The following is a 20,617-nucleotide window of genomic DNA, read 5'->3' on the forward strand; positions in this document are numbered from 1 at the left end:
TTTTTTTTTTTTGTGGTTTCTCAAGGTAGGGTCTCACTCTAGCTTGAGCTGACCTGGAATTCATTCTGTAGTCTCACGGTGCCCTTCAACTCACCACAGTCCTCCTCCCTCTGCCTCTAAAGTGCTGGGATTAAAGGTGTGCTTTTCAGGTTCATTTACATTATAGCATTTATAACTCCTTTGTTTATTTTAATTGATATTCCCCTGTGTGACTGTACCTCACTGTATTGACCCATGCATCACTCGACAGGCATGCGGCCCCTTCCTGCTTCTGACGGTGAAGCGCAATGCAGTCATGAGTGCCCACGCACACGTTTTGTGGGCGCGTGTCTCCTCCTTTCTCTTGGGTATGTACCTGGGAGCGACATTTCTGGACCACTGATCATTCCACATTGAAGAGCTACTAGATGAAGGCCCAGAGTTCTCATCTGCTATTGTGGCGTAAGCCGCTTACCGAGCTGTGACTCTGGTCGTGGACCTTGCCAAGGAGCTGTACACAAATTCAGGGAAGCATACTTATTTCTGCCAGCCTTTAGCCTTTCCTCTTCCAACTAACCCCTCTGCATGCAAGGTGGAGTGAACTGGTTAAAATGCATAGTGGTACACCACAATATCTATGTGTTTAGACCTTCTCATGGCTTTGTGGCACCGTCTGATAACATCTGAGCCTCTGTGACAAGGTATGCCCAGTCATCCTCCCTCTGGCCCCGGGCAGCTCTTCAGCCTTGTTTTCCTGTGCTCCACCTACCTCTCATTTCAGACTCCAGCAGCACATCACGGCTCTGACATTCCTCAAACATCATACCTACTTTGCTTTCGTTCAAATGTATCTACCTCTAGGCCCGATCTGAGTTATTTTCATCCTGGGTTTGTTTTTGTTTTTCAGTGTTCTATTTTATTTTAAAGTTAACAGAAGTCCACTTACAGTACAGGTTAGAGTTTTCAGTTGACCACTCACTCTCCTGAGATGTCTCAAGAACTTCCTTCCCTGATTCTTCGGCCTACGTACTATCTCCTTCACCCACAACCTCCTTGCTTGCGCCCCTTGGTCTGCGGTTATTACACTTCCTCTATACTCATCAGTTGTTAAAATGCTTAAGTAATTCCTTGTTGTTAAATAAATGCTGTTCCCAGCTCCCCAAAGCACATAGCACTATTCCAATGTCCTAAGTCCTGTGCATGGCTCTCTGTGTCTCCTCACAATTCACCAGTGAGAGAAACCATGTTCACAGGGGCCTCCAGGACCTCCTTGTACAGTGTGGCGGGGCTGGTCCTGTTCAGGGATCATGGCATTGCTTATTAAATGTTTAGAATGGGGCTGGAGAGATGGCTTAGCGGTTAAGCGCTTGCCTGTGAAGCCTAAGGACCCCGGTTCGAGGCTCGGTTCCCCAGGTCCCACGTTAGCCAGATGCACAAGGGGGCGCACGCGTCTGGAGTTCGTTTGCAGAGGCTGGAAGCCCTGGCGCGCCCATTCTCTCCCTCTCCCTCTATCTGTCTTTCTCTCTGTGTCTGTCGCTCTCAAATAAATAAATAAATAAATAAATAATTAAAAAAAATGTTTAGAATGTCACACCTGCGTATCCTACTTGTCATTCGATAGATAGACTAGTTCTTGAATAGCAATGCTTTTTCTTTTTTGTTTGAGTGATAGATATCAAAGTAAGGAAGTCTCTAGATCAAATACCCATTTCTTTGACACTGACCTTTCAGGGTTATTTTATCTGCATCCAAATGGCATTAATGTTAACTGAAGACTGCATGGAGAATTTGCCTGCGATATTTCTGAAATCCTCCAGAATGGTGGTAGTTCTTTGCTTTGCTCTGTACACACACACACACACACACACACACACGAAAATCACTTTTAAAAGCACAGCTCAGCCGGCTGCTGTCTTTTCTGTGGTACAATGGAACACTCACGGAGACTTTTAAGATTCAGAAATAAGAAAAGGTGGTTTCTTTAAAGCTAGTGTTTTATACTGATTTCTAAAGCAAGTGAAATAGAGTTGCTTTCAGTTTGCCTACTTTTCTCATTGAAGTTATTTTCGAGAACCAAATTAGTTGGCTGCCATGGAATTTGCTAGATCTAACACAATGGAAATCAGTCTTTGTTAGATGCTTCATGCACTGTACCTTAGTCAAAACTGTGAGCAGTAACGTTTCCTGTTTGAAAATGTTCTTTGCAGACAAAATGAAGTCCGGTCTCAGCCTTCATTTGCTTCAGTTTGTCAACATGCAATAAAATAATGACATGACTGTGAATATCAAAATTACAAAGATGTGCAGTATCATACGTATCTCCAGAGAAAAGGAAGTGTGTATGTGCCGCATGTTTAGAAGGCCAAACAAATTTAATATAAAAATAATATCTTGGAATGTTTATGGAGTTATGTATTTAATTGAGGTAGAATTTTCATTTCTTAAGCCAATAGACCCATTAAACTAGGCATGGTGGCACATGTCTGTAGTCTCAGCACCCAAGAAGCAGAGGCAGAAAGATCATGATCTCAAAGCCAACCTGAAACCATAATGAGACCCTGACTCAAAAAAATACAATAAAAAGCACATGAAAAACTTATTTTTAAAAGGAATAATGCATAGGTTTTCCTGATCTTTTTTTAAAGTATTTTTAAAAATTTGTTTATTTGAGAGCAACAGGCAGAGAGAGGGAGAGAGAGAGAGAATGGGCGCGCCAGAGCTTCCAGCCACTGCAAACGAACTCCAGACACGTGCGCCCCCTTGTGCATCTGGCTAACGTGGGTCCTGGGGAATCGAGCCTGGAATCGGGGTCCTTAGGTATCACAGGCAAGCGCACAACCACTAAGCCATCTCTCCAGCCCTTGATCTTTTCTTATGACATGATTCATTCCTGTGATAAGAGCTAAATCCTTCTCAGTGAGCAAATACAGCTCTTTTAACCACGCCATCGTGAATGCTAATCGATACATAGGAGGAACAGGAGCATCACGAGCTGTTGTCCTCACTTTAAATGAACAGGTACCTGGCTTCTTGGCTAATCTTATTGCTCACCTCCACAGGCCTGGGGTTGAGAGATTATACGTTTTAATATTACTTCCTGCCTCCCTTTTCAACTCCCCCCCATACATCAAGCACATTGCAGAAGCTGAAGCAAAGCAACTGTTGAATCTCCGGTGCGAATCAGCTGAGCTCTTTATTTAAAATCCGGGGACCTGGGGAGGTAGCTCAGAAGTTGAGACTACTTGCTGCTCAAGTGGGAAGGCCTGAGACCACCCAAGTTCAATTCCTCGGGAGCCCTTGTGAAGAGCCAGGTGTGTTCACACGGGTCTGTTACTGTAATCCACAGAGCTAAAAGGACACGAACCAAAGAATCTCTGGGCCACTTTCTGAGAGCGGCAGCTCCTGGTTGAAGGAAGACCTTATCTCAAGGGCATATGTGGTTGAGCTACAGAGAAAGCCACGAAAATTCTTTGCTGGCCACTGCATGCACATGCACGTGCACGCACGCGCGCGCACACACACACACACACACACACACACACTTACACAATGCAGGCATCTACACACACAGATGTGCATCACCACACATAGCCCACCATATCATACATAATCTACACACACAAATGCAAAAATATTTAAAGAGGGACAAAAGAAAATTTGTTTCTGCAGCTTTTTTTAATTTAAGAAGTATTCTTATTTATTTATTAGAGAGAGAATGGGTGTGCCAGGGCCTCCAGCCACTGTGAATGAACTCCAGACGCATGCGCCACCTCGTGCATCTGGCTTATGTGGGTCCTGGGGAATCGAACTGGGGTCCTTTGGCTTCTCAGGCAAGTGCCTTAACCACTAAGCCATCTCTCCACCCCTGCTTTTTTGTTTATTTGTTTGTTTTTTTAAGGCAGGCTCTCATTCTAGCCAGGCTGACTTGAATCTTACTCTGTAATCCAGGCTGGCCTTGAATTCACAGAGATCTTCCCACCTGAATCTGCCCCGTACTGGAATTAAAGGTGTGAGCCGCCGTGCCTGGTTCTGTTAATTTTTCACAGCTACCAGTATCCTACCTTCTGTGTAGCGATGTGTAGTTGCAGTGAGATGTGGCCAACTTCAATCCAAAGTGATCAACTAGAAAATTCCAGAAATAAATAATACATTTCTAATTGTGTGCCATTCTGAATAGAAAAATGAAAATCTCATACAGTCAGGCTCTATGGTGCCTGGGACACGAGTCGTTTCTTCAACCAGTACATCCACATTACGAATGCCACCCACCCATTAATTATTTAGTAGCCATCTAGGTCATCCAACTGACTGTCATGGTATTGGTGGAGTGCCCGTGTTCAAGTGGCTCTTATTTTAGCCAACAATGGCCCCAGAGTATAAGAATAATGGACCCAGCAATTCATAGATAACAAAGTGACATGTTATAGGGCTGCTTTTAAGTGAAAATGTGAAGGTTCTTAATAAGCAATAAAAAAAAATCATAGGCTTGGGCTGCTAAAATCTATACTGAGAATGAATGACATGTCTGTAACATTATAAAGAAGGAAGGAAAATTACTGTCATTTTGCTGTTTCACCTCCAACTGTGAAAGTCATGGTCATGGTGTGCACCATGTGCTTATGGAAGATGGAGAGACATGAACTTATTTAGTAGAGGACATGAACAGAAAAAAAAGTATCCTACTTGAAAGTAACATGCTGCACCAGGAATCATTTCCTCTCATCACTTAGATACTATTTAACTTCACCACAAGAAGGGCAAGTATTTTAGAAAAATTAATAATATTCACATAATTTTACTATAGTATACTGTTTTAATTCGATTTTGTTAGTGATTATTTTATTTATTTCTTACCATGGCTAATGTATAAATTAAGCTCTTTCCCTAGGAATGGTATAGGAAAAAAAATCATGGCATATTTAGGGCTTGGTATTACGTATGGTTTCAGATATCAATGATGGGGTTTGGCATGTACCGTTCACGGATAAGGAAGAACCTCAGTGCTGTGTAAAAGCTCTGCAGATGGTGCTTTCAAAGCTGAAAGTCTGATTGGATTAGGAGAGACTTAATATTTGTGAATCACATCATTGCAAAATCGGTGAATTAATCCAGATTCGTCAGGTCTGAGTTGTGAATCTAATTTGAAGACATGCATAGCCTAGGTATTTGATTTCACTCACTTGTTCATTTTTTTTTTTTTTTTTGAGCACTGACTAAGCACTTTGTGTGTATCAACTGCTGCCTCAAATCTGCGGATCAACCACTCAATCAGACACAGCTCTTGTATTACTGGGGTTCATATTTGATGAAGCAAAATCATAAATAAGAAATTGAGGTACTGATAAGTGTGAGGGATAATGCAGGTCTCCTGAGTGTGATTTCAAAGTGTGTTCATCCATGGGAATGGAGAATGCTCAAATTGGTCAGAAAAAGCTTCAATAAATGTTGGTGACCTTTGAGCTGATGTCAAAAGGCAAGGAAATTGCTAGGTGAAGATTGGAGCTGTCAATTCTTGACACTGGTGTTGCTAGGGTCAAGGCTTGGATTTTCAGATGGTAGCTAAGGTTAATTAGCAAAAGCAGGGAGTTAAATTGTGATCATATTGTTGCACTGTGCTTAATTACAAGAGCTCCTGTGTTTAAAATCATTCTGTGAAAGCTCAAATTAGACAATTTTCTTTCAAAATGGTTTTCAGGGTTAAGTTTATTTATTTTTTTTTTATTAGTTTTCTGTTCAGCAAATACAGGCAGTTTGGTAGCATTATTAGGCTCATCCATGACCTACCCCTCCACTCCTTGTTGAGGTATATGGGTCGTGCCTTGTGGAGTTAGCCCACAGTTATTGGTACGATAAATGTCTCTGCATATCATGACCCAACATGTGGCTCTAACATTCCTTCCGCCCCCTTTTCCGCAAAATTTCCCTGAGCCATGTTGGGTTCATTTTTGGTCTGCTTCAGTGATGAGGTGTTGGGGGCCTCTGAGGCTCTGGCTCTCTGATTTGGTAGGAGTTGGTTTTTCTCTGTATTGGTCTCCTTCCTCCTTGTGCTGGCATCTGGTTCACCAGGAAATCAGCACCCTTGCTTGTTTCGCTACTTTTCCTTAGTTGCAGCCAGGGCCTTTTGAGGTATGATGGGGTGGCTCTCTCCTTAGGATCTGCATCTATCTGAAAAAGAGAAGCAGAGTCTCCAACGGAGAGTAAGTTAGTTCCAGGACAAATTAAATAACCCTTACTTTTTTTTTAATAGACAGTTTAATAGGTGTAGGCCCTCTTGTAGTCCATGATTGATGGTAGCTTGATATTGGAGAGAGGGTTTATGCTTGGATATGATTCTGACTTGTTTCCCAACTCCAGCTATGGGTCTAGTACCACTGAGGGGATCAGTTAGCCAAATCAAGAGCAGTTGGTTCCCCACCATGGCTGTGTGCCACTATTGCACTTGTGTGGGCATCACAACTGGTTATTTGTTGCTAAGTAGGTTAGACCATGAGTTGCTTGGAGAGATATTGGTTATTTCCCCCAGTCTCCCATGTAGCACCTTCTGGTACTAGATACGCTGACTATCTGGGAACTGACTCTCTCCTGGCTTCCAGCCATGCCGTTCCATTTTTAGTGTCAGCTGCATATGGTGTCTTCAGCAATAGAGTCTTACCACTAACCTTTGGTGGGTCATCAAGTGCTCTGACAGAAATCTGTCATTCTTTTAGGAAACCTTGTAGGTTTCTCTCATCAAAAGCTCATTGTAGATGATAGCCCCATGCTGGTACTGGGAGTCACAGGTCAGTGCACACTAAGAAAATGAGGAAGAATATAACTAATATACAAGAGTTAGAAAGGAGAGAGAGAGAGAGAGAGGGAGAAGGAGGGAGGGAAGATGTAGAAGGTTTAGGTTGGATTGATCCTACCCTCTCCAGTGTCTTGTGATTCAGATGTTTTCCTATAAGGGCCTGGTGAGGGTTCAACCATTTGGTCTGTCTTTTAGGAAGTAGAATTTTATGGTACCATTGCCCTTTGGGTCTAAATTAGTGTTTCCCACCCCTTCTGTGCCCTCCCACCCTCCCCATCCATCCTAGTGTCTAGACCATGAGATGCTTGCTGGGTATGTAAAGTGTCTTGGGTAGATTCAGATTAGGTGCTGTAGATGAGTGAGATTATGTGGCGATTTTTTTTCTGTGCTTGGGTAAGTTCACTGAGGATGATCTGTTCCAGAAGAATGGATAACTAAGATGTGGTATATCTACACAATGGAATTCTACACAGCAGTAAGAAAAAAATGACACAAAGAAATTTGAGGAAAAATGGGTGAACCTGGAAATTAGACAATTTTTGCTTTACCTGGAAGATGTCATATTTTTTATTTATTATTAAGAACCTTGTGGTAATAACTATATCACTCAAAGTGATGATTAGATTGGGAGATAACAAGAGTCAAGACTTGCACAATAGACAAATAATTGGTGAATGTTATTCTTCTGTCTCAATATGACACAACTGTCCTAATGTTCAATGTGCGTAATTTCAATATCAGAAAGAGTCTTGACATTTTGAATTTTTTTTTTCTTTTTTGGTTTAAGGATGAAAGTCCAGTGAGCTCTGGGTTCTTGGTTGTGAACAGATAGTGAAAGAAAGATCCTATGGCTTAAGTACAACCTTGTTTGAGTAAAGTGCCCTATCTTTGATGTCCACATGAAAGCGCTTTTAAGGTCAAACAGAACAAAATAAAAACACATGGAGAAGATTAAAGTCATCTGGTAATGTAAGAAGAAATTGAGATAAAGTCTGTGAGGTTGCTACTGTATTTTATTGAGTAATTTGTCTAAGTGGTTTAGCTATCAAACCCCAGTAGAGCAGGATCACATAGTGCTGGGAAATGACACAGAATGCATATTGTGCAAGTGGTAATTATGCTTTTGATTTGCTATGAAGACTAGGACACAAATCTGCCTCCAGCATGGTTTGTAAATTCATGATAGAAACTCAAGGATTGCAAATATTTTATGATCTTTTAAGCGAGACAACATATTCAGACGCAGTTCTGTACATATTTTCATCATCAAGCAAGCAGGTGCTACTACGTTTTAGAACCTAAATTATATAGACGTTAAGATTAAAGCTCTCCAAATAATTTAAACCAATAGTAGATTTAAAATTCATACATTTTACGTTACCTGTGCGTGTACAAACATTTCTAATATGACGGGAATTGGATCACAGGATTACAGTGACACATTGGCATAAATTTGTGAGTCGGAAAGCTAGAGAAGCAAAAGCTGTCTTAAGCTACAGAAGGACACAAATTAACTCTTCATCTCCTTTTGTTGTTCACTGGCCCTCAACAAGCTGGATGATATATTATCCCATTGGTGAAGGTAGGTCTCTACTAAGCTATTAAGTTCTATGGAAAAATACCACAAGAACAACCAGAAATACTTGAACACACCTGGTTTTTCCTCAGCCTAGTGAAGTTGACCTACAAAATTAATATCCAAACACTGATATACTGAAACACATTATCAGAATATGGTTCTAATGTCTATTTCAAAACCAATCATCACCTTTGGAGAGCCCCATATTCCAATATAGAAAATAAATGCTTTAATTGAATAATGAAATGCCTGTGTAATGTGTAGCTCTCTATATGGTAAAGGGTCTCAAGTCAATATATTACTTCAATCAATCATAAATCTTAAACAAATGATACTTAAAATAAGTTTTCATAATGCAGAAGAACAAAATGCATTATAGATTTCCTTTAAAAAAAAACAGCAATGCTGATTTTGAAAAGGTATAATTAGAATAATAATGACCAGACTCTACAAGCTTATGATTAGTAATTCACACACAAAACTAACACCATCAGACAGTTCTGTTCTCCAATGAATTCACTTCCTCTGAGACAAGGCTTTCTCTCTTCTTCACTGTCCAGCTGTTTCTCCCAAGTTTATCACTTGTACAAATACAAAGCGAATAAATAAAATTTAGGTACGTGCTGTCTCATGTTTCCACTTTCTCCTCATATCATGAAGTATTTCCTCTTGCTACATGATTGCTTCAATTGCTGGCCTCTCAACTCAGTTCAAGTGGGTTTTAGTTGTACGCCATCTTGTCAAAGTCAAAGGCAGTAACAACACGTGTATAAAGAATGTGTGTGCTTTATACATAATATGTTAAATAGCACCTGCATGAAGTATGGGTCAGGAACTGTCTCAAGTGTTTGACCTATTAACTCATTTAATTCTAACCACCACTGTGTATGGGAGGTGGTATAACACCCATCTTACAAATAGGAACATTGGAAGGTTAATGACTTGACCGAGTTCTCACAGGTGACATGCACACAGCCACGGCAGTCCGGCTCAGGATTTCTTCTCAGTGACCATTCTGTTCGTTACCAGTACCCTACCTGTCATCTCAGCAGTAGGTAACATGGTCAGCAGAACCTTTTGTGAAACATTTCATTGTCTAGGACTCTGCGAACCATGAAGAGTCTTAATTTTTATTTTTCATTAGCTCATTAATTAATTTTAACTTATTGCTTTCTTCGATATCTTTCTGAGTCTCATTTGTTTGCTGTGATAATCTGGCAGACCTCCAACTGTCATACTCCCTAGAGCCCTGTCCTCCCCAGCCCTCTTCGTTTTTCTTTTCTTTTCTTTTCTTTCTTACAGACAGAGAGGAGAGAGAAGAGAGAAACACAGAGAGGATGGGCGTGCCAGGGCCTCCAGCCACTGCAAACGAACTCCAGACGCGTGCGCCACCATGTGCATCTGGCTTACAGGGGACCTGGAGAATCAAACCTGGGTCCTTAGGCCTCGCAGGCATGAGCCTTAACTGCTAAGCCATCTCTCCAGCTACCCTCCCCGCCAGACCTCTTCTTTACACACAGCTTAGACCCACAGGTTGAAATGCCATCACTGCCCTACTGGCTGGTGCACATCTCTGCTTCTATCAGCCGGTTCATCTCACCTGAGCTCCGGATCTACACAGCCAACGGATGGCCTGCTAGCATAGCTCCTTTGATTGCTGAGAGTCAGGTTCAATCTAACATTGACCAAAACAAAGCAATTCAATCTGCCTTCTGCCCACGCCTCCAAAAATTCATTTTCCATAGGTCTTTTGAGACTCAATAACAGAAAAGTGAGGGGTCTCTCTGTAACTTTATCTGGGAAAATTGAGCCAGATTCTCTTTGGAGTAATATTTAGAATCTCCCTGGTTAGTTTTTTTTTAAATTTTTTTGTTTATTTTTATTTATTTGAGAGCGACAGACAGAGAAAGAGGAAGAGAGAGAAAGAGAATGTACACCCCAGGGTTTCTAGCCACTGAAAACGAACTCCAGATGCGTGCGCCCCTTGTGCATCTGGCTAACGTGGGTCCTGGGGAATTGAGCCTCAAACTGGGATCCTTAGGCTTCACAGGCAAGCGCTTAGCTGCTAAGCCATATCCAGTTTTTTGTTTTTAAAGTGGCCCCAAACCCTCTGAAATCAGGAGAGCTGACGCACATAACACAAGAACTGACTTTCTGTTGTATAAGTTTCAGCCAGCTACATGCCACAGATACTATGAAAATATGGTTTGGGTCTGAGCATCACAGCAGAATGTTAGGAGGAGACAGTGAATCACAGGCTTTTAAGGCGACAGGAACATTTTTTAGCATTGATTTGAGGCCTTTGATGAATCTGTACACTTTTTGAGTCAGATTTTTCCATTTTATAAAGTACTTTTCCCATCTTATGAAGACAGGGTGACAGTGTGTGCATTCCCACACAAATCTGTCAATTCACTCATCTTTCTGCATCGCACCCACCTATGGCTCACATCTGAAACCTTTGTGAAGTAGAGAACGAGCAGGAACCAGCTTGGTGAAAATTCAAAAGTAAAAATTTGTTGAAACCTTCAATTTTGAGGGGGTGGGGGTGGGGATTTTATCTTACCAAAGAGGCTACATGCTGGACAGATAAGTAACTTAGCCCTCCCAAACCTGTGTGGCACCCCTGGGCTCCAGGATAGATAAATAAATAGCATTATTCTCCAATTCATAAATATTTCCCCTAAAATAATCTCTTCTTTGTATATTGGAGATCAAAAATTATTTCAAAGTGTCCTTATTTGTATGTTACTTCATAGTTTTATTCAAAAATATCAAATCTTGTTAAAATCCAAACATTTTCTCAGATACTAGAAACATGCAGCTTATTTTGAATGGTAAATTTCTCATCTCCTGAAGATGCCAAAGGGTTTCTTCAGTGAGAAAAGGCATAAGCATTTCATATGCAAAAAAGAGGTTTCTTTCTACAAACTCAGGATAGGTACTGTGACTCTTAAAAAATACATTAGCTAATTTTTTAATAGCATACAAAGAATTAGGTTTCATTTTGACATTTCCAAACAATATTTTTTTTAAATTTTTTATTTATTTATTTGAGAGCGACAGACACAGAGAGAAAGACAGATAGAGGGAGAAAGAGGGAATGGGCGCACCAGGGCTTCCAGCCTCTGCAAATGAACTCCAGACGCGTGCGCCCCCTTGTGCATCTGGCTAACGTGGGACCTGGGGAACCGAGCCTCGAACCGGGGTCCTTAGGCTTCACAGGCAAGCGCTTAACCACTAAGCCATCTCTCCAGCCCTCAAACAATATTTTTTTTGCTTCCTTTCCCACACATCCTTCCCTTCCCTTGTATCCTCCCCCCTCCCCTCCATAACAACCTTCTTTCTACTTTCTTACTACATGCTTCCTCTGGTCTTCTCCAACTTTCACATCACCTCTTGTTGTGATCTCCTATTTCAACTCAGCCTGTATTCACTCTCACATCCCTTTATTACTTAGATATAGATAAAGGTTAGGTGTACATACGAGAGCAAACATGCCAATTTTGTCTTTCTGTCCCACAGCTGGTGTGCAGCAGCAGTAGGAGAGAGAGAGCCCTTCTCTGCAAAGGGGAGCTGGCGGTAACACCTCAAAGCCCACCTCCCTCCCCCCAGCCCCAGCAACACACCTCCTCCAGTAAGGCTCTACCTTCCAAATTGCCATTGCCTGGGGACCAAGTGTTTAGTATGCATGAGTTTATGGCAGATATCTGATACAAACCACCACATGCTGCCCCTGCCCCTAATAGACTCACAACCTTCTTATGATCAAAACATTCTGTCCAACTTTAAAAGTCCTCACAGTTTTTAATTAATCCTAACACTGTTCAAAAGCCTAAAGTATAATATCTTATCTGACAACTCAAGCTGGTCTCTCAACTATTCCCACACAGTGCCACAAAATAAATAGTCACACTGCAAGAGAGGGCATAGCAAGATTGGATCAAGTCAAGATCTGAAGCAAACAGGGCAAATCTCAAATCCTGTAGGTCCAAGTACAACGCATCTGTAACCAATGGGGAAATCTCTGCTGTTCCGGTTCCGCCCCTCCAGCTGGGCTGCTCACAGAGCAGCGAGATCTCCATTCTGAGAGACCAGCTCTCCTTGACAGCAAAAATCTTGGGCTCCTTGCTGTAACCTACAGTTCATACTCTTTGCTCCGTGGGGTCTCCATTCAGGAACCCCAACAAACCCACCTCACATACGTCAGGAGCAATCTCCAAAAGAACTGCTTTTCAAACCAAAACCATCCAGTCTTCCCTGCAGTTGTTATATTTCATAAACCAGAACCGGATGGGGCTTTACCACCAAACTGTTAATCCGGGGTGGGGTGGGAAATAAAGCCAACTTCAGCTCAGAAAAACACCTTCCGCATTCTTTCTTCAGGCTCCCTACATTCGAAAGGGTCAGCCTGCTTGGAGTGGTCCTAATGCACAACAGCTGGCCCAGTCTCAATTGCGGCTAAAGCATGCTGCTGTCTCTTGCCCCAAACTTTCTTATCTTTCTGTGCCACATCCATCTGCTCACATGACTCCACTTCTTCTCAATTCAACTCTGTTCAGGTTCTCAGGGCATAGGAGAAGCTGCCTTTAACCCAGTGTGGAAAAAGTTCTTCATTCCTTTTGTTAGGATAGTCATTTTCACAATACTGATTATGCTAATCTTGAAGCAGGGAAGGTCTTTTCAACATCTGATATCTTTTCTTATTTCTTTCTCTTTTTTTGGTGTGTTAAAATTTTCTTTTGAGGGCTGGAGAGATGGCTTAGCAGTTAAGCGCTTGCCTATGAAGCCTAAGGACCCCAGTTCAAGGCTCGATTCCCCAGGACCCATGTTAGCCAGATGCACAAGGGGGCTCATGCATCTGGAGTTCATTTGCAGTGGCTAGAGGCCCTGGCACGCCCATTCTCTCTCTCTCTCTCTCTGCCTCTTTCTCCCTCTGTCACTTTCAAATAAATAAATAAAAATAAACAAAAAAAATTAAAAAAAAAATTTTCTTTTGAGAGATATTTCATGATCTTGGTGAGGATTGTTTTTATATACTTTATTGGGGGGGGAATTATTGCAAATGGGGTATTGCTCCTACTTTCTCTTCCAACAAGTTTATTATGGAAATATATGGTCCTTCTATGCTGACTCATTTCATTGATTCTAAAGTGAATTTTTTTATTTCACATTTTTTAAACTTTTTTATTTATTTGCAATCAGAGAGAGAGAGATAGAAGAGACAGAGAGAGAGAGAGAGAGAGAGAGAGAGAATGGGCATGCCAGGGCCTTCAGCCACTACAAAGGAACTCCAGATGCATGCGCCCCTTGTGCATCTGGCTTATGTGGGTCCTGGGGAATCAAACCTGGGTCCTTTGCCTTTGCAGGCAAACGCCTTAACCGCTAAGCCATGTCTCCAGCCCTATTTCACATTTTTGACATTTCAAAACTTGAAACCATTCTTAAAATTATGGGAAGATGGTTCAAGGGTTAAGAGATTTGGATACTTACGCATGAGGGCCTACTGAGATGGAAAACCCTAAGTCAGACTTCCTAGAACTCTCATTTAAGAACCTGGACAGGGCCACACATCTGTAACTTTAGTCTGTAATGGAGGGAATCAGTTGGAGACTAGAGAATCATCCCAGGGGCTCACTGACTAACAGCAGGTCCAGGTTGAGGGATAAACTCTGTTTCTAAGGAATAGGTAGATAAGTGATAAAATAAGTACACTTGACATTCTCTTCTGGGTTCTTTGCACATGTACATATACCATATATCACACTTGCATAGCACACACACCACACCTCACACATACTTTTCATACACACACACATGCAAAAATAAATGAACAAATAAAAAATACAATGGGTATATACAATGAACTGGCATGACTTCCTTTTTTATTTTATTATTGTTAAAATATTTTTATTGGGCTGGAGAGATGGCTTGGTGGTTAAGGTGCTGGCCAGCAATGTCTAGGGACCCGGGTTTGATTCCCTAGTACCCAGGTAAGGCAGGTACACATGAATCTAGAGTTTGTTTGCAGTGGCTAGAGGCTCTGGCATGCCCATTCTCTCCTCTTCTCCCTCTCTCTCTCTCTCTCTCTCTCTCTCTTTCATAAATAAACATATACAAGGCTGGAGAGATGGCTTAGCAGTTAAGACACTTGCTTGCAAAGCCAAAGGATCCTGGTTCAATTCCCCAGGACCCACATTAGCCAGATGCACAAGGGGGCACATGTATCTGTAGTTCGTTTGCAATGGCTGGATGCCCTGGTGCGCCCATTCTTTCACTCTCTATCCCTCTTTCTCTGTCAAATAAATAAATAAAAATAAATACAAATATATTTCAATCATTAAAAGACAAATATTTTTATTATTTTATTTATTTGAGAAGAGACAGTATGGACACAACACGACCTTCTGCCACTGTAAACAAACAATAGAGGCATCTGCCACTTTTTGTGTCTGCCTTTACATGGGTTCTGGGGAATCAAACCCAGGCTGTTATGCTTTAAAAGCAAATACTTCCATTGCTGAGATATCTCTCCATCTCTATTATTTTCTTTTTTAAACTTATTTTATTTAGCAGAAAGGTAGAGAGAGAGAGAATGAGAATAGGCATGCCAGGCCCTCTTCCCACTGCAAATGAACTCAGGATGCATGTGCCACTTTGTGTATGTGGCTTTACATGGGTACTGGCAAACTGAACCCAGGCTGTCAGGCTTTAAGAAGCAAACACCCTAAACTGCTGAGCCAGCTCCCCAGCCCTCTTGTTATTTGTAGTTGTGAAACTATATTGCTGAAGCATCACATGACACAAAATAACTGTTACATTATCTAAACTATTTTGTCCTTGGAATAATTCCTAAAGTTGGAACTTAGAATTTAGGACTTAGAGCGTAGAATTTAGAATTTAGAACTATGATGGATTAAATACATGGGGATGAAGTTGTTAGATCTCTACAGATGTACTTCCACCGAAGTCAACTGCCTTCTGGCTTCATTGGGAGAGTCAAGTCTGGGGAGTGTGTCTTAATACACGAGATCCAGAAATGTCCTCATCTACGGTGACATGAGAAGACATCACAGACATGAGTCGTGTGGATGTTTTAGTGTGCAGACTCTGCTTTTAAAATATCTGCTGTGCTTTTCACGCACACAGTGCTACAATGTGTACTGGGGTGTAGGAGAGAGCTGAATGAAGGTGTCTGGTCAGAGCTTTGGCCTATTAACATAGCAACCTATAAATAGCTAGAAAAAGAAGAATATAATCCATGCTACAAGAAGTGCATAGAGATTGCACCCGTTAGAGAAAAATAAAGAAAGCTTCACGACGAATATATTCCTACAAAATTGATTAAAATTGACACCTGAAAAAAAAAGAAAAACAAAAAAAAACTGGTCATTTGGTCTCAATTATTGGAACAAAATTCATTTTGCTTACTTTCCATGTTCAACTGAGTTGAAATGGAGCCTTTTGTTGTGTAGCAGATTGCTCAAAATTGAAATAAGCTCTCCCCGAGATTCGGAAATCCAGTCTGGTAGACCTAAAACACAAAGGTCACGCAGCCACTCTGGAGAGATGGCTCAGTGGTTAAGGCGCTCGCCTGCGAGTCCTCCTTTTCCCACGAGTAACCAGAGCCAGGCGGCGCGAGCGTGCGATGCCAAGCATGCCCACAAGGGGGCACACGCGAGTGACGCTCCTTCACAGCGGCTGAAGGCCCTGGAGCGCCCATTCCCCTCTTGTCTCTTTCTATGCTTCTCTCTCTCTCAATAAATAAATAAATAAATAAATGGATAAAAAGAAACTGAAATTTTCCTTCATTAGTGTGGGGTGGGGACAGGAAGGAAGTTCCAGAGACTCGGGAAATAGCCAACAAGCCTGGGAATGGGTTGCAAAGCCCCACCCTAATGCTATATAAAGGCAGAAAACAGCTGCTTGGAGGGACTCCCCCAGCTGAGCTGCCTGCAAGCGGTGAAGGGTACTTGAGATTCTGATAGTCCAGTGGAGCCGTCGGGGAGTGTGCTGGAGACCCTGACCAACTGAGCTGTCTTCAGATTGGCACCGTGCCCTGAGTCATCACCTGTACTGAGGTGGGCTTTTCGGTTGTGCTACCCTTGAGTCGTCTGTTGCTCCTGTAAGCAGCCCCCCCCCCCGCCCCCCGCAAGCAACCCCAGTAAATTCATTGGTTCACCACTACTGGTTTTGCTAGAATTGCCTTTCGGTCTTTGGTCTCTGCCCTATCTGGGGAGGAGAGGTCTGTTAGTGTCATGCTAGGGAGGTGTCCCATGGTACCTTTCCAATATTATAATGATGGGTTTTTTTATGTATAGTTTGAAGTGAAAAGTTCTACGTTCAAAAAAAAACTGTATTTTGATGAATATGATGCAGGATTTGGGGGTTTAGGAGGGTCTCCCAACTTGTGAACCCCAATTTCTGGATTCCTGTCCTTATTTTAACCAAGAATTGTAAAACAAACACATGGCCCAAATAAATTATTGAGTCTACTTCTGGAGAAATTATTAATTGTGACGTTTATTCTAAGGGCAGTTAAGATCCAGGGAGGAAAGTAGAGATCTGGAAATCTGAACGTGTCGTAGCACTTTGTTTGCTATGGGTGGTGAGGCAGCTCCAAAAGCTTACCCTTCACTCCAGTCCCAGGGTCCATGCTTTCTTTGTTGGTCCCTTACAAAATATTAGGTCCTTCCGCATGGACTCCACTATTGCAAAAGAGGATTATTTAAAGAGTCCCAAGGAAATGCATTTGAATTTAATAGGCTTAGAGAGATGTGACTTATAGGAGAAATATGTAGTCAGGTACAATCGCAGTATCATCATTCACCTTAGAATATAAAGTTCTTTTAAACGCACGTCTTGAAAACCAGCAATTCTGAATTTCGGCTGTACATGTTCTTGTAGCATAGTCAGAGACTGTAATCTTGACACTCTGCTAGACAGAGGAGAAATTTAGTAATAAATTTGATATATTCTATGCCCCATTTGTCAGAAACTGCTATTATCTAGATGTCCAGAACCCTTTGCCTCTGGATGTAGCTGCTAAGGTCAATGTGCTAACTGGGGACTGACTGTTGGAAAACACATCATTCAAGCTTTCAGTGGCTAATGCAGATGGAAGCCTGTTTCTCATGTAACATTCAGTATGGGCATTTCTGAGTTTTCCTAAAACCTAAATTCTTTCCTTTTGGAATGGAGCCAGGAATTTGAAGTCTTCAATACTCAGGCAGAAACAGAAGACGGAGAATAGAAATCACATAGGCTCTTCCTATCCATCTTTGCTGGTCGTTGACCAACAGTTACTAAGAGTGTCACAAATGGGCATCTGCTGTCCAAGGAAGGGACTCACAAGATCTGTGTTGTGGCCTAGAGCCCATGAGTTCTGTGAGCAGCTAAGTTCTGTTAGAACAAAGGACTCATGGGATCTGTATTGTGGCGGGGAGGCCATGAGCTCTATTGGAAACTGCATTGTCTCTGCAGCTGAAGTTGATCGTGCCAGACCAGGCAATGCTGTGAAAACTCGAGCTGTCATTTTGAAAAGTTGCGATGGTCTGGGAGAGAATATTTCATGCCTTCCAGCAGTGTGTTTGGAATTCCGTGTGTACAGTAACTAGGATGCTGTTAAGAAATGCTCACCAGTCTTCCACACACTGTTTATTTCCACGTTATAGGCAAAGTCTAGGAATGGCTCGTGGAGTGACTCTGCGAATCCACCAATCATACAACACTTTTTAAAATGTAATTTTGCATATCCCTTCTAAGAGGAACTAGGAACTTATGCAAAATACTTCTGATTTGTTTTGCTTGTCTGCAAACATTTGAGCTGATACAGTATTGACATAATAAAAAACATCTCTGACAAAAGAAATAACGTAATGACTAAGCTCTTGGACTCAGCGATCTAAGGCAGGTGTGTAAGAGGTAAATGCCTCACACACAAATCTGTAAAATTATCTTCTGATCTTACTTGCTGTCTCAACGAAACTGCAGGTAAGTCCTGTCCGTTCTTAGCTGTAACGTTAAACTTAAACTCAGCAATCTACCTCTAGCTCTTTCTGTTTCTAAAAATTTCCTTTAATTGACAGTCTCCTAACTGTAAGGCAGATTCAAATTCTGAGGAGTTCATTATGTTGGTAATAGCATGAGTTTAAAGAGAAAGTAGCATTAGAAGCACTTTGTTGGTACCAATAAGTTCCTAACTGCTGAGACTTCATATTCAGAAAAAAAAGGATATTTGAAATTTAAATAAATCAGGGGATTATTTTATAATTATCTTCTACTTCGGGGAAAAATTTTGGTACAATTTTTTTCGATTTCCCAACATTTATAATTGTCTAGTATATATGGTTCTTATCTTTACATCAATTCTCTACCGTACTTTTACTTAAAGGGCACATCCTTTTGTAACAGAAAATACGAGAGGGCCTTTGTTGTTAGGAGGAACACTAAGTGGTTATGGTTGTGTTGGGTGTGAAATCCTGATTTCTGTTGTGTGAGGGCAGCTGAGGCTCCTGGAGTGAATGTGCTGTTGATCTTAGGTCTATGTGTGGGTGTCAGACTCAGAGTGAACTTGTAAATGCACCGTTCATTCCTATCAGGGGCACTCATTTGCCAACACTGGTGATTATCACAATGAATCATACTACTATTTAATATCACCTTTGTGGGTTTTTTTTTTTTTTTTTGAGTGGCATATAAAGTGTTGCTTGAATTAAAAATGTAGCGCTTGGTATGTCAGTGACCGAACAATAGAAAGCTTTCCATTGCTATTACACATTTTTCCTGGATCTTCACCCTTCTGAGACTGTGTTGATGCTTTTGGACTTTTTCAAAGCCCGTACGCATTGACGTCTACCAGGATGGTGGATTTTGTGAGCCCTAGGAGAAATCAGGGCATGCGGGTAACAGTACCAGATAGTGCGAGAGGGAAAGGGGTCTATACGGTTGATTTACAAGCAAGACCTGCTTTCCTTTGTGACAAATGAAAGAAATCTGATGCAATTGACTTGTTTTGAGGAAAGCTACGTGCCTTGTTGACCTAAAGACTTCATATACTGACTGGGTCTCTGATATTCCATTGTAATATTCCATCTCCTCTAATATGATATATAACTGGCTTTGTTTGAGTCTGGAGCAAATTGAATAATTAGCTATTAATAATTAACAGCTTGCTGAGAGTTGCTTTGCATGGTTGTTCTGTGCCAATGAGAAGGTGCAAAAAAGGCCTGGCACCAAGCAGGAAGTAGCTTCCCTGAGTCAGCAAAAGTTCTTAGTTTCCATCTGGTCCTTCTCCATGGGCTGGCTACTCTCTGTCTATACCAGGATCAAGGAGCCCTTGAACAAAAAAAAATGTCAAAATCCCTCTTCTTAGGACAGCCAAGGTAAGCCTGGATTGGGTAACTACTAGGAGAAGGTAGTAAAATGAAAATCTTGCTATGTGGAAGTAAAGAAAAGGAAAGACATTTTTTTTTTTTTTTCCGGATTAGTTTGTCTGGTTCCTTCACCTTGACTTAACCATGTTATTGGTAACTGAATCCTGACATTTCCATTCCATGTAGCTATGTCATACTGCTTCTGAATGGTAGCATTCAATATGTGAACTTGAGGTGTTCATAGTCCTGTCCCATCTAAAGAAAATTGTTTGCCATACTGCACACCCATGTGCGGCCTTTCTGTGCCTTAGAATTGTGAATGGTCAGTACTTAGACCAAAGGAGAGGAATAATTTTAGAACTAGAGAACTTTCTAGACTGATGGGGGTTAGAAGCATATGGTCTGAGTTATAATAACACTGAGAAATTTAAAGATGTAGTTTTTTTGTTTGTTTTTTAACTTTACTTGTTACTGTACTCAATAGCCTTGGTGTTTCTATCAGCTTTATTTCTTTAACATTTATATGCTAATTATTACATTATCTTTTTTTCTATATACTTTAACAACTTAAGCAATAAAAAATGACTTTAAAATGTTTATTATATTTCTCTGTTTATTAATGTATATTATGTATTAATATATATTAATTACATAAATTAGTGAACTTCATTTTGGTATTTTTGTACCTAGTCTTTGTGTTATTTTATTTATAAATGGTGAATGATACTAATGTAATGTTTTGAGACATCTCCTTTTGTACTGCATCTAGTTCTATGAATGGTATTGCTGTGCAGTTCTTCATTTATTAAGAGCAAAAGTGCTCTGAAACATTTCAGTGCTCTTTTCCCCAGTTATCTGCTACACAGCAGGAGCTAAGAAAACCTGAGTTCATGTGGA

At 41.2% G+C, this 20,617-nt stretch overlaps 1 protein-coding gene across 2 annotated transcripts in view; it reads left to right on the forward strand.

Annotated features, from left to right (window-relative positions):
• Positions 1 to 20,617, forward strand: part of Mctp1 (multiple C2 and transmembrane domain containing 1) — a 427,275-nt gene that overhangs the window by 14,192 nt on the left and 392,466 nt on the right. Inside the window, exon 1 of one of the 2 annotated variants that reach the window (XM_045134044.1) lies at positions 19,643 to 19,729. The exons of the other annotated variant lie outside the window; for it this stretch is intronic. The gene's annotated coding sequence lies outside the window, so the exon portion shown is untranslated. Of the gene's footprint in view, positions 1 to 19,642; positions 19,730 to 20,617 lie in introns of those variants that run through there. 2 annotated transcript variants of the gene reach the window in all.

This window comes from Jaculus jaculus, chromosome 14, assembly GCF_020740685.1.
Source record: "Jaculus jaculus isolate mJacJac1 chromosome 14, mJacJac1.mat.Y.cur, whole genome shotgun sequence".
Taxonomy (NCBI): Eukaryota; Metazoa; Chordata; class Mammalia; order Rodentia; family Dipodidae; genus Jaculus; species Jaculus jaculus.